General features: G+C 42.3%; 8 non-coding genes and 2 pseudogenes across 8 annotated transcripts; all 10 read left to right on the forward strand.

Moving 5' to 3' along the window:
• Positions 1–424: 424 nt before the first annotated feature.
• On the forward strand, positions 425–543 carry LOC138408476 (5S ribosomal RNA). Its single transcript, XR_011241795.1, has one exon. It is a non-coding gene; the product is annotated as a 5S ribosomal RNA (ribosomal RNA).
• A 490-nt stretch (positions 544–1,033) lies between these two features.
• Positions 1,034–1,142, forward strand: LOC138409932 (5S ribosomal RNA; annotated as a pseudogene).
• Positions 1,143–1,631: 489 nt separating this feature from the next.
• LOC138410109 (5S ribosomal RNA) lies at positions 1,632–1,750 on the forward strand. The gene has a single exon (XR_011242905.1). It is a non-coding gene; the product is annotated as a 5S ribosomal RNA (ribosomal RNA).
• Positions 1,751–2,240: 490 nt separating this feature from the next.
• Positions 2,241–2,359, forward strand: LOC138408473 (5S ribosomal RNA). The gene has a single exon (XR_011241792.1). It is a non-coding gene; the product is annotated as a 5S ribosomal RNA (ribosomal RNA).
• Positions 2,360–9,146: 6,787 nt separating this feature from the next.
• On the forward strand, positions 9,147–9,265 carry LOC138408292 (5S ribosomal RNA). The gene has a single exon (XR_011241611.1). It is a non-coding gene; the product is annotated as a 5S ribosomal RNA (ribosomal RNA).
• A 490-nt stretch (positions 9,266–9,755) lies between these two features.
• On the forward strand, positions 9,756–9,874 carry LOC138409141 (5S ribosomal RNA). The gene has a single exon (XR_011242461.1). It is a non-coding gene; the product is annotated as a 5S ribosomal RNA (ribosomal RNA).
• A 490-nt stretch (positions 9,875–10,364) lies between these two features.
• On the forward strand, positions 10,365–10,473 carry LOC138409960 (5S ribosomal RNA; annotated as a pseudogene).
• A 490-nt stretch (positions 10,474–10,963) lies between these two features.
• Positions 10,964–11,082, forward strand: LOC138408478 (5S ribosomal RNA). Its single transcript, XR_011241797.1, has one exon. It is a non-coding gene; the product is annotated as a 5S ribosomal RNA (ribosomal RNA).
• A 490-nt stretch (positions 11,083–11,572) lies between these two features.
• LOC138408560 (5S ribosomal RNA) lies at positions 11,573–11,691 on the forward strand. Its single transcript, XR_011241879.1, has one exon. It is a non-coding gene; the product is annotated as a 5S ribosomal RNA (ribosomal RNA).
• A 483-nt stretch (positions 11,692–12,174) lies between these two features.
• LOC138410146 (5S ribosomal RNA) lies at positions 12,175–12,293 on the forward strand. The gene has a single exon (XR_011242942.1). It is a non-coding gene; the product is annotated as a 5S ribosomal RNA (ribosomal RNA).
• The last annotated feature ends 207 nt before the right edge of the window (positions 12,294–12,500 follow it).

Raw genomic sequence — 12,500 nt, forward strand, 5'->3', positions numbered from 1 at the left:
CAGGAAAGACTGTTCATCAAAGGAAAAAAGAATATGGAACCCTCACATCATCACTGAAAGGTGAGAGTGAGCATTCATCAGATTTGTTTCTAATCAAAACACTACTTTATTCATGTTTTATTAACATATCATTTTCAAATTGTCTTATTTGGAGAGAGCGATGAAAGAGCAGGAAGTTTACTCTGCATCAGGGAAACAACTGGATATGAAACCCTGACAATATTGCTGAAGGTCATTTTTGAAAATTTTAATGATTTTTTTCTTGCAACGATATGACAAAATTGCACCTTGAGATTGATTTTGGAACAATTGACCCTCCCGCTCACCCACACCTCAAGATTCTATGGTTGCAAAGCAACAGAAGAACCATTGATGATGGTGATGATTCACATGTATAAAGGAGGTATTGTGGGTGGAGTTAATCGCTTACGGCCATACCACCCTGAACACGCCCGATCTCGTCTGATCTTGGAAGCTAAGCAGGGTCGGGCCTGGTTAGTACTTGGATGGGAGACCGCCTGGGAATACCAGGTGCTGTAAGCTTTTTAGACTTTTCTTTGCCGAGGGCGCTGTTGCTGCTGCTTCAGAGGAGACACCTCTTGGAAAGAGCAGGAAAGACTGTTCATCAAAGGAAAAAAGAATATGGAACCTTCACATCATCACTGAAAGGTGAGAGTGAGCATTCATCAGATTTGTTTCTAATCAAAACACTACTTTATTCGTGTTTTATGAACATATCATTTTCAAATTGTCTTATTTGGAGAGAGCGATGAGAGAGCAGGGAGTTTACTCTGCATCAGGGAAACAACTGGATATGAAACACTGACAATATTGCTGAAGGTCACTTTTGAAAATCTTAATGATTTTTTTCTTGCAACGATATGACAAAATTGCACCTTGAGATTGATTTTGGAACAATTTAGCCTCCCGCCCACCCACACCTCAAGATTCTATGGTTGCAAAGCAACAGAAGAACCATTGATGATGGTGATGATTCACATGTATAAAGGAGGTATTGTGGGTGGAGTTAATCGCTAACGGCCATACCACCCTGAACACGTCCGATCTCGGAAGCTAATCAGGATCGGGCCTGGTTAGTACTTCGATGGGAGACCGCTTGGGAATACCAGGTGCTGTAAGCTTTTAAGACTTTTCTTTGCAGAGGCTCTGTTGCTGCTGCTTCAGAGGAGACACCTCTTGGAAAGAGCAGGAAAGACTGTTCATCAAAGGAAAAAAGAATATGGAACCCTCACATCATCACTGAAAGGTGAGAGTGAGCATTCATCAGATTTGTTTCTAATCAAAACACTACTTTATTCATGTTTTATTAACATATCATTTTCAAATTGTCTTATTTGGAGAGAGCGATGAAAGAGCAGGAAGTTTACTCTGCATCAGGGAAACGACTGGATATGAAACCCTGACAATATTGCTGAAGGTCATTTTTGAAAATTGTAATGATTTTTTTCTTGCAACGATATGACAAAATTGCACCTTGAGATTGATTTTGGAACAATTGACCCTCCCGCCCACCCACACCTCAAGATTCTATGGTTGCAAAGCAACAGAAGAACCATTGATGATGGTGATGATTCACATGTATAAAGGAGGTATTGTGGGTGGAGTTAATCGCTTACGGCCATACCACCCTGAACACGCCCGATCTCGTCTGATCTCGGAAGCTAAGCAGGGTCGGGCCTGGTTAGTACTTGGATGGGAGACCGCCTGGGAATACCAGGTGCTGTAAGCTTTTTAGACTTTTCTTTGCAGAGGGCGCTGTTGCTGCTGCTTCAGAGGAGACACCTCTTGGAAAGAGCAGGAAAGACTGTTCATCAAAGGAAAAAAGAATATGGAACCCTCACATCATCACTGAAAGGTGAGAGTGAGCATTCATCAGATTTGTTTCTAATCAAAACACTACTTTATTCATGTTTTATTAACATATCATTTTCAAATTGTCTTATTTGGAGAGAGCGATGAAAGAGCAGGGAGTTTACTCTGCATCAAGGAAACAACTGGATATGAAACACTGACAATATTGCTGAAGGTCATTTTTGAAAATTGTAATGATTTTTTTCTTGCAACGATATGACAAAATTGCACCTTGAGATTGATTTTGGAACAATTGACCCTCCCGCCCACCCACACTTCAAGATGCTATGGTTGCAAAGCAACAGAAGAACCATTGATGATGGTGATGATTCACATGTATAAAGGAGGTATTGTGGGCGGAGTTAATGGCTTACGGCCATACCACCCTGAACACGCCCGATCTCGTCCGATCTCGGAAGTTAAGCAGGGTGGGGCCTGGTTAGTACTTGAATGGGAGACTGCCTGGGAATACCAGGTGCTGTAAGCTTTTTAGACTTTTCTTTGCAGAGGGCGCTGTTGCTGCTGCATCAGAGGAGACACCTCTTGGAAAGAGCAGGAAAGACTGTTCATCAAAGGAAAAAAGAATATGGAACCCTCACATCATCACTGAAAGGTGAGAGTGAGCATTCATCAGATTTGTTTCTAATCAAAACACTACTTTATTCATGTTTTATTAACATATCATTTTCAAATTGTCTTATTTGGAGAGAGCGATGAAAGAGCAGGGAGTTTACTCTGCATCAAGGAAACAACTGGATATGAAACACTGACAATATTGCTGAAGGTCATTTTTGAAAATTGTAATGATTTTTTTCTTGCAACGATATGACAAAATTTCACCTTGAGATTGATTTTGGAACAATTGACCCCCCCAACCCACCCAATCATCAAGATGCTATGGTTGCAAAACAACAGAAGAACCATTGATGATGGTGATGATTCACATGTATAAAGGAGGTATTGTGGGTGGAGTTAACAGCTTACGGCCATACCACCCTGAACACGCCCTTGAACGCACCACGGAGTGACGACATCAACCAGCGACCCGGAAGCAAGCCACCACGGGTGGCTGCGGAGGAACTATTTTTCTTTTTTTTTTCTCTCTCTTTTCCAGCTCTTCTTGTTCTCTCTCTACATTCCCTATTTTTCTACCTCATATATGTAAATCCAACCGGACATTAGTGTTGTGATTGTCTTGTTGTGTGTATGTGTGTGTCCCCCGCGGCAGTGACGCACTGTGAGGGGGAATCGTAGCCTGCTAGGAAGTGCTCCCGAGACAATGGCAGAGACAAGCACGGAGCGGCGGAGTTTAACCGCTGACACCCATGGAGGTGACAGCGTTGGAGAGACGGAGCTGACGCAGGGTAAGTGCTGCAAAATAAATGAGAGGAACCACAGGGAGCAGACAGTGATGGTAGAGATGGAGGGCGAGGACACGGCTATGGAGCTGATGCGTTGCGTACGCGAGCTGTGTGGAGGGCTACTGGCGTGCCGACAGATAACCGAAAAAAAATATGAAATGACGATGAGCCATCCGAAAGGAAAGGACAGGCTCATGGAAGGATTTAAGATTGGGGAGAATCGGGTGCACGTCAGAGAGCTAGTAAATGACGAGCTAATAGTGTCTTTCATGAATCTGCCATTTTATATTGAGGACAGGGAGATACTGGCAAAGCTACAACTCTGGGGAGTATCAGCAGTATCTCCCATTAAAAGAAGGATGTGGCCAGGGACAAATGTAGCTGATGGGACAAGGTTCCTGAAAGTAAAATTTAATAATGAAATACAATCACTGCCGTATTCCGCTAGATTTGACACAGCGCTGGGAGCTGAGTACTTCAGGGTGCTGCATGATAAGCAGGTGAAGGTGTGCAGGTTGTGCATTAAACCAGGGCACATAATGAGAGAGTGCCCTGAATTTCACTGCAACAGATGTGGAGTGCAGGGTCATTATGCAAGGGAATGCACGCAGGGGAAGAAGAGATGTGAACTATGCCAGAACCTTATGAGTGAATGCAGATGCAATAAGAGTGAGGCAGAAGACGACACAAATGAGAGTGGACAAGAAAGTGAGAGCGGAGGCAGTGAGGAGGGGGAGGCAGAGTATATGGAAAGTGAGGAGGAGGGAGTCAGAAAAGAAATGGAGGAGACAGAGAAAGAGGATGCAGGCAAGCAGGAAGGAGAGAGGCCGACAGAGGAGACGGAAGGCGGAAAGAAAGATGGAGCGAACCGGAAGGAAAGGAAGGAGAGAAGGAAAGGAAACAACGAGGAGGAGGATGCGGGAAGGAGGAGAGGAGCGCTGGCGCGTGAGGTGAGGACAGAAGGGACGGCAGACAGGAGGAGTGACGGGGTGGAGAAGAAAGGTCCCAAAACGAAGGAGACGAGAGGGCCAGAGAAGGGGGCGACTGTCGAAAGACAAGACGGAAAGGAGGAAGCAGGCCCGGGGAGAACGCGACGAGAGGATGACACAGGAAGGACGGAGAATGCACTGAGTGGAGCTAAGCCCACAGAGACTGCAGAGGAGACTACCACACCACAGACGGTAGGATCCGAAACAGACATGGATATAGAGGAACAAATGAAACAACTAAGAAAAAGACAGAATACTAAGAGGCATACGAGGAATAATAAGAAAAGTAAAACTAAGGAAATAACAAAATGAAAGTAAAAATAATAATAATGTTAACAATAATTTCAATAAATGCAAGGGGGCTAAAGAACAAAAACAAAAGACATCAGATATATGGGAAGAGCAATTATGACATAATATGCTTACAGGAAACACACTGGAATGAGAGATGTATGAAAGAGGTGGAGGATGAATGGAGGGGAGAAGTATTTGCAAATAATGGAGATGGGAATGCGAGGGGTGTAGCAATATTAACAAAAAAAGGAGTGATAGGGAATGTGAGAAGGTGTGAAGATGAGGGAGATGGGAGGATGATAGGGATCAAATTTGAATATAAGAATGAGGAAATGAAGCTGGTAAATGTGTATATGCCGAATGAGGAGAAAGAAAGAAAGGTGATGATTGAAAAGATGGGAACGATGTGTGATGACAACTGCATGATTGTGGGGGACTTCAATGTGTGGTGTGAGAAACTGGACGTGTCAACAAACATGCACTTTAAAAATGACACAACAAGAGAGGTATTAAAAAAATTAAAAAGTATGAAAGGACTGAGTGACGTATGGAGAGAAAGAAATCCAGAGAGGAGAGCGTTCTCAAGAACACAACTGGTAAAAGGGGAATTAAAACAGAGTAGGATAGATTTAGTATTAAGCACAAAAAGCATAGCAGAAAGGATAAAAGAAATAGAATATAGAACCACAACGTATAGTGATCATAAGGAGTTAAAATTTACAATAGAGGGGGGGACAAAGAGAAGAGGAGGGGGACTGTGGTGCATGAATGGGGAGTTGCTGAGAGATGAAAAATATAAAAAAGAAGTGAGAGAATACATAAGGTGGGAGAAGGATGACAGGATGTATGAGGAAGATATAGGGAGGTGGTGGGAAGGGGTAAAAGAGGGAGTACGGACCATGAGCATAAAACACAGTAGGAAGAGGGGGAAAACACAGAGAGAGAAGGAAAAAAAGTTAAAAGAGGAGTTGAGAGAAGAGGAAAAGAAAGCTGAGGAGGATGGCAAGTATGATTTGGGGGAATATATAAAGAAGAAAGATGAACTGACAGAGATAGAACAGGGAAAGTGCAAGGGAGCAATAATTAGAAGTAAGGCAAGAGATGTAGTAGAGGGGGAAAAATGTACAAGTTATTTCTTAGGGCTAGAGAAGGTAAGGCAAAAGAATAATTATTTTGAGCAAGTGGAGGGAAAGAGAGGGGAAAGAATAACTGACTTTGTAGGGATAGTGGAAAGAGTAGGAGAATTCTATAGGGAGTTATTTAAGAAAGAAGAAGTAGATGAGGAGAGTAGCAGGCAGGTGATAGAAAAGATGGAAGCTAGGCTGAGTGATGAGGATAGAGAAGGATGCGAAGGAGAGATAACTAAAGGAGAGATAGGGAAAGCAATAGATGAGTTAGGCAGGAATAAAAGTCCAGGGATAGATGGGATAATAGGAGAGTTTTATATAGAGTTTAAGGAAGAATTAGTGCCAGTGTTAGATAGATTATTTAGGTATATAGAAGAGAAGGGAGAGATGCCACACAGCATGACAATAGGGCTAGTTAGTATAATTTACAAAAAAGGGAGCAGGGACAAATTAGAAAATTACAGACCACTCACAATGTTAAATGGTGATTATAAAATACTAGCAAAGGTGTTAGCAAATAGGATAAAGGGGGTTATAGGGACGGTGGTGGGAAGCACACAAGCATATAGCATACCAGGAAGAGACATAGCCGACACAATAAGCAGTATTAGGGACACCATCACACACATGAAGGGGAACAATATAGGGATAGTAGCGAGTTTGGATCTGAATAAAGCATTTGATAGAGTAGATCATGGGTATTTATATAAGGTATTAGATAAAGTGGGTTTTGGAAATAGGATGATAGGATGGATAAGGAGGATGTATGAAAGAGCAGCGAGTAAGATAAAAATAAACGGGATAGTGACAGAGGAGTTTAGATTAGAGAGATCAGTTAGACAGGGATGTCCGCTATCGGCTCTGCTGTACGCCTTGTCAGCAGAGCCGCTAGCGGCACTAATATTGCAAAATAGAGGGATTAAGGGCATAGAACTACCGGGTGGACAGATGAGCACGCTATATCAATATGCAGACGACACAACAGTGACAGTTAGGGACAAAGAAAGTGTAGTAGAGGTTTTAAAAAGTGTAGAGCAGTATGGTAGGGCATCAGGAGCAAAAGTAAACATAGAGAAATCAGAGATAATGTACATAGGGGAGAACAGAGAAGAGAGGGAGGAGATCAGAATGAAGGAAAACAAAGGGTATATGAAGGTGTTAGGTGTAAATTTAGGGATAGAAGAGAAAGAAGGGAGAGATAGGCAGTATGAGGGGATAGTGAATAGGATTAGAAAGACGTTAGGGTTTTGGAAGAGAAGAGGATTGAAGCTAAAAGGGAAGGTAATTGTAGTAAATTGTTTAATAATGAGCAAGCTGGTGTATGTGATGAATGTGATGGATGTGCCTGAGAAAGTGATGAAAGAAGTGGGAGGGATGGTGAGTGACTTTTTGTGGGATGGGAAGGGGGTTAGAATAGCAAGGGAAGTACTAGAAAACGAGTATGAAGACGGGGGACTGAAACTGGTTAACTTAGAGAGAAAAAAAAAAGCACTGAGGGTGAAAATGATGGTGAGATACTTAAAGAATAAAAGTGATCAGGTGTGGAAGGTGTGTTTAACAGAAGCTATCAACAAAACTGGAGGGTGTGGTGAGAGTGGAGTGTATATGAAAATGAAAAAAGGGATGTTAGATGGAGCGACTGATTATTACAAAGAGATGCTGGGAGCGTGGGGAGAGTTTCTGAGTTTCGTGAAGTATGAATGCAAAAATGTAAAGCAGGTATGGGAGCAGCCAGCGTTTTTAAATCCAAAAATCACAGTGGAGGGGGAGACCATCTTTAACAGGGTAATATGGAGAGCAGGGATAAGGAAGGTGAGGGACATGGTGTACGAGTACACACCGGGTTTTATGAGGGCACAGGTGATTGTAGATGAGGTCAGGGGGAATGGGGATGAAATATGGCCGGGTACAGCTGAAGGGGTCATAGAAAAAATAAAAAAAGCAATGCCCAAAGAATGGATGGAAATGATTGAGAGAGAGAACGTGAACGGAGGAGAAGATGAAATAGATATGTATGTAGGGGAAGGGGAGTGCAAGTTGAGTCTGAAGGATGTAAAAACAAGGATGATATATGAATGTATGAGGGAGAAAGAACTGAGGAGGTCGGCTGCAGAGAAAGTGTGGGTCAAAGTAATGAATAACATGGATGCAAAGCAAATATGGACCAATCTGAGAGTGAAGTGGAACACGACTGAATGTGAACACTTTGACTACATGCTAAGGCACAACAGGATATACAACAACCTGATAAAGAGCAAGTTTGACCGGGAGGTGGGAAAGGAATGTGACGTATGTGAAGTGGGAGTGGAGACATGTATGCATGAGTTTGTTGAATGTGGGGAACTAAGGGTGTACTTTGGGAAAATAAGGGAGTTAATAAATAGGTGCTGGGAGGGAGACTTTGTGGGGAGGAGCGAATGGAAGAAGCTGTGGTTGTTTGGCGTGGTGGAGAGAAAGAGAGGATGCAATGTAAATCTGTTAAACTATGTCCTGAGCCACGCACGATATGCAGTGAAACTAAGGAGAAACACTGCGCAGTATGAAAGGAGAAAATGTGACGTGTGGAATGTTTTTAAAAATTTGACAGAAAGGGATGTGAAAGTGATGCACAGCTACATTGGGAAAGACGACTTTCAGAAAGGGTTTGTGGACGGGAGCACCTTCATAGAAATAACGAATGGAGATGTGAATGAGGTGAGAATGGATTTTGGTTAAGATTTGTTTTGGGCCTTTTTGTTTTTGGTTGGTTTTATTGTTTTTATTGATTTGTGTGTTTCCTGTATCGAGTGATGTATACATATGAAAAGTTAAGACCTGACAGAGGCAAACATGTAAACGAACGATGTAAAAAACAAATGTATGTAAAAAAAATGTAAATTCAATCTATTTTTGATAATAAAAGAAAAAAAAAAAAAAACACGCCCGATCTCGTCCGATCTCGGAAGCTAAGCAGGGTCGGGCCTGGTTAGTACTTGAATGGGAGACCGCCTGGGAATACCAGGTGCTGTAAGCTTTTTAGACTTTTCTTTGCAGAGGGCGCTGTTGCTGCTGCTTCAGAGGAGACACCTCTTGGAAAGAGCAGGAAAGACTGTTCATCAAAGGAAAAAAGAATATGGAACCCTCACATCATCACTGAAAGGTGAAAGTGAGCATTCATCAGATTTGTTTCTAATCAAAACACTACTTTATTCATGTTTTGTTAACATATCATTTTCAAATTGTCTTATTTGGAAAGAGTGATGAGAGAGCAGGGAGTTTACTCTGCATCAGGGAAACAACTGGATATGAAACACTGACAATATTGCTGAAGGTCATTTTTGAAAATTGTAATGATTTTTTTCTTGCAACGATATGACAAAATTGCACCTTGAGATTGATTTTGGAACAATTGACCCTCCCGCTCACCCACACCTCAAGATGCTATGGTTGCAAAGCAACAGAAGAACCATTGATGATGGTGATGATTCACATGTATAAAGGAGGTATTGTGGGTGGAGTTAATGGCTTACGGCCATACCACCCTGAACACGCCCGATCTCGTCCGATCTCGGAAGCTAAGCAGGGTGGGGCCTGGTTAGTACTTGAATGGGAGACCGCCTGGGAATACCAGGTGCTGTAAGCTTTTTAGACTTTTCTTTGCAGAGGGCGCTGTTGCTGCTGCTTCAGAGGAGACACCTCTTGGAAAGAGCAGGAAAGACTGTTCATCAAAGGAAAAAAGACTATGGAAACCTCACATCATCACTGAAAGGTGAAAGTGAGCATTCATCAGATTTGTTTCTAATCAAAACACTACTTTATTCATGTTTTATTAACATATCATTTTCAAATGGTCTTATTTGGAGAGAGCGATGAAAGAGCAGGGAGTTTACTCTGCATCAGGGAAACAACTGGATATGAAACACTGACAATATTGCTGAAGGTCATTTTTGAAAATTGTAATGATTTTTTTCTTGCAACGATATGACAAAATTGCACCTTGAGATTGATTTTGGAACAATTGACCCTCCCGCCCACCCACACCTCAAGATGCTATGGTTGCAAAGCAACAGAAGAACCATTGATGATGGTGATGATTCACATGTATAAAGGAGGTATTGTGGGTGGAGTTAATCGCTTATGGCCATACCACCCTGAACACGCCCGATCTTGTCCGATCTCGGAAGCTAAGCAGGGTAGGGCCTGGTTAGTAGTTGAATGGGAGACCGCCTGGGAATACCAGGTGCTGTAAGCTTTTTAGACTTTTCTTTGCACAGGGCGCTGTTGCTGCTGCTTCAGAGGAGACACCTCTTGGAAAGAGCAGGAAAGACTGTTCATCAAAGGAAAAAAGAATATGGAACCCTCACATCATCACTGAAAGGTGAAAGTGAGCATTCATCAGATTTGTTTCTAATCAAAACACTACTTTATTCATGTTTTATTAACATATCATTTTCAAATTGTCTTATTTGGAGAGAGCGATGAAAGAGCAGGGAGTTTACTCTGCATCAGGGAAACAACTGGATATGAAACACTGACAATATTGCTGAAGGTCATTTTTGAAAATTGTAATGATTTTTTTCTTGCAACGATATGACAAAATTGCACCTTGAGATTGATTTTGGAACAATTGACCCTCCCGCCCACCCACACCTCAAGATGCTATGGTTGCAAAGCAACAGAAGAACCATTGATGATGGTGATGATTCACATGTATAAAGGAGGTATTGTGGGTGGAGTTAATCGCTTACGGCCATACCACCCTGAACACGTCCGATCTCGGACGCTAAGCAGGGTCGGGCCTGGTTAGTACCTGGATCGGAGACCGCCTGGGAATACTAGGTGCTGTAAGCTTTTTAGACTTTTCTTTGCAGAGGGCGCTGCTGCTGCTGCTTCAGAGGAGACACCTCTTGGAAAGAGCAGGAAAGACTGTTCATCAAAGGAAAAAAGAATATGGAAACCTCACATCATCACTGAGAGGTGAGAGTGAGCATTCATCAGATTTGTTTCTAATCAAAACACTACTTTATTCATGTTTTATTAACATATCATTTTCAAATTGTCTTATTTGGAGAGAGCGATGAAAGAGCAGGGAGTTTACTCTGCATCAGGGAAACAACTGGATATGAAACACTGACAATATTGCTGAAGGTCATTTTTGAAAATTGTAATGATTTTTTTCTTGCAACGATATGACAAAATTGCACCTTGAGATTGATTTTGGAACAACTGACCCTCCCGCCCACCCACACCTCAAGATGCTATGGTTGCAAAGCAACAGAAGAACCATTGATGATGGTGATGATTCACATGTATAAAGGAGGTATTGTGGGTGGAGTTAATCGCTTACGGCCATACCACCCTGAACACGCCCGATCTCGTCCGATCTCGGAAGCTAAGCAGGGTAGGGCCTGGTTAGTAGTTGAATGGGAGACCGCCTGGGAATACCAGGTGCTGTAAGCTTTTTAGACTTTTCTTTGCACAGGGCGCTGTTGCTGCTGCTTCAGAGGAGACACCTCTTGGAAAGAGCAGGAAAGACTGTTCATCAAAGGAAAAAAGAATATGGAACCCTCACATCATCACTGTAAGGTGAGAGTGAGCATTCATCAGATTTGTTTCTAATCAAAACACTACTTTATTCATGTTTTATTAACATATCATTTTCAAATTGTCTTATTTGGAGAGAGCGATGAAAGAGCAGGGAGTTTACTCTGCATCAGGGAAACAACTGGATATGAAACACTGACAATATTGCTGAAGGTCATTTTTGAAAATTGTAATGATTTTTTTCTTGCAACGATATGACAAAATTGCACCTTGAGATTGATTTTGGAACAATTGACCCCCCCGCCCACCCACACCTCAAGATTCTATGGTTGCAAAGCAACAGAAGAACCATTGATGATGATGATGATTCACATGTATAAAGGAGGTATTGTGGGTGGAGTTAATGGCTTACGGCCATACCACCCTGAACACGCCCGATCTCGTCCGATCTCGGAAGCTAAGCAGGGTTGGGCCTGGTTAGTATTTGGATGGGAGACCGCCTGGGAATACCAGGTGCTGTAATCTTTTTAGACTTTTCTTTGCAGAGGGCGCTGTTGCTCCTGCTTCAGAGGAGACACCTCTTGGAAAGAGCAGGAAAGACTGTTCATCAAAGGAAAAAAGAATATGGAACCCTCACATCATCGGTGAGAGTGAGCATTCATCAGATTTCTTTCTAATCAAAACACTACTTTATTCATGTTTTATTAACATATCATTTTCAAATTGTCTTATTTGGAGAGAGCGATGAAAGAGCAGGGAGTTTACTCTGCATCAGGGAAACAACTGGATATGAAACACTGACAATATTGCTGAAGGTCATTTTTGAAAATTGTAATGATTTTTTTCTTGCAACGATATGACAAAATTGCACCTTGAGATTGATTTTGGAACAATTGACCCTCCCACCCACCCACACTTCAAGATGCTATGGTTGCAAAGCAACAGAAGAACCATTGATGATGGTGATGATTCACATGTATAAAGGAGGTATTGTGGGTGGAGTTAATGGCTTACGGCCATACCACCCTGAACACGCCCGATCTCGTCCGATCTCGGAAGTTAAGCAGGGTGGGGCCTGGTTAGTACTTGAATGGGAGACCGCCTGGGAATACCAGGTGCTGTAAGCTTTTTAGACTTTTCTTTGCAGAGGGCGCTGTTGCTGCTGCTTCAGAGGAGACACCTCTTGGAAAGAGCAGGAAAGACTGTTCATCAAAGGAAAAAAGAATATGGAACCCTCACATCATCACTGAAAGGTGAGAGTGAGCATTCATCAGATTTGTTTCTAATCAAAACACTACTTTATTCATGTTTTATTAACATATCATTTTCAAATT

The sequence above is a fragment of the Paralichthys olivaceus genome, chromosome 5 (assembly GCF_024713975.1).
Source record: "Paralichthys olivaceus isolate ysfri-2021 chromosome 5, ASM2471397v2, whole genome shotgun sequence".
NCBI lineage: Eukaryota > Metazoa > Chordata > Actinopteri > Pleuronectiformes > Paralichthyidae > Paralichthys > Paralichthys olivaceus.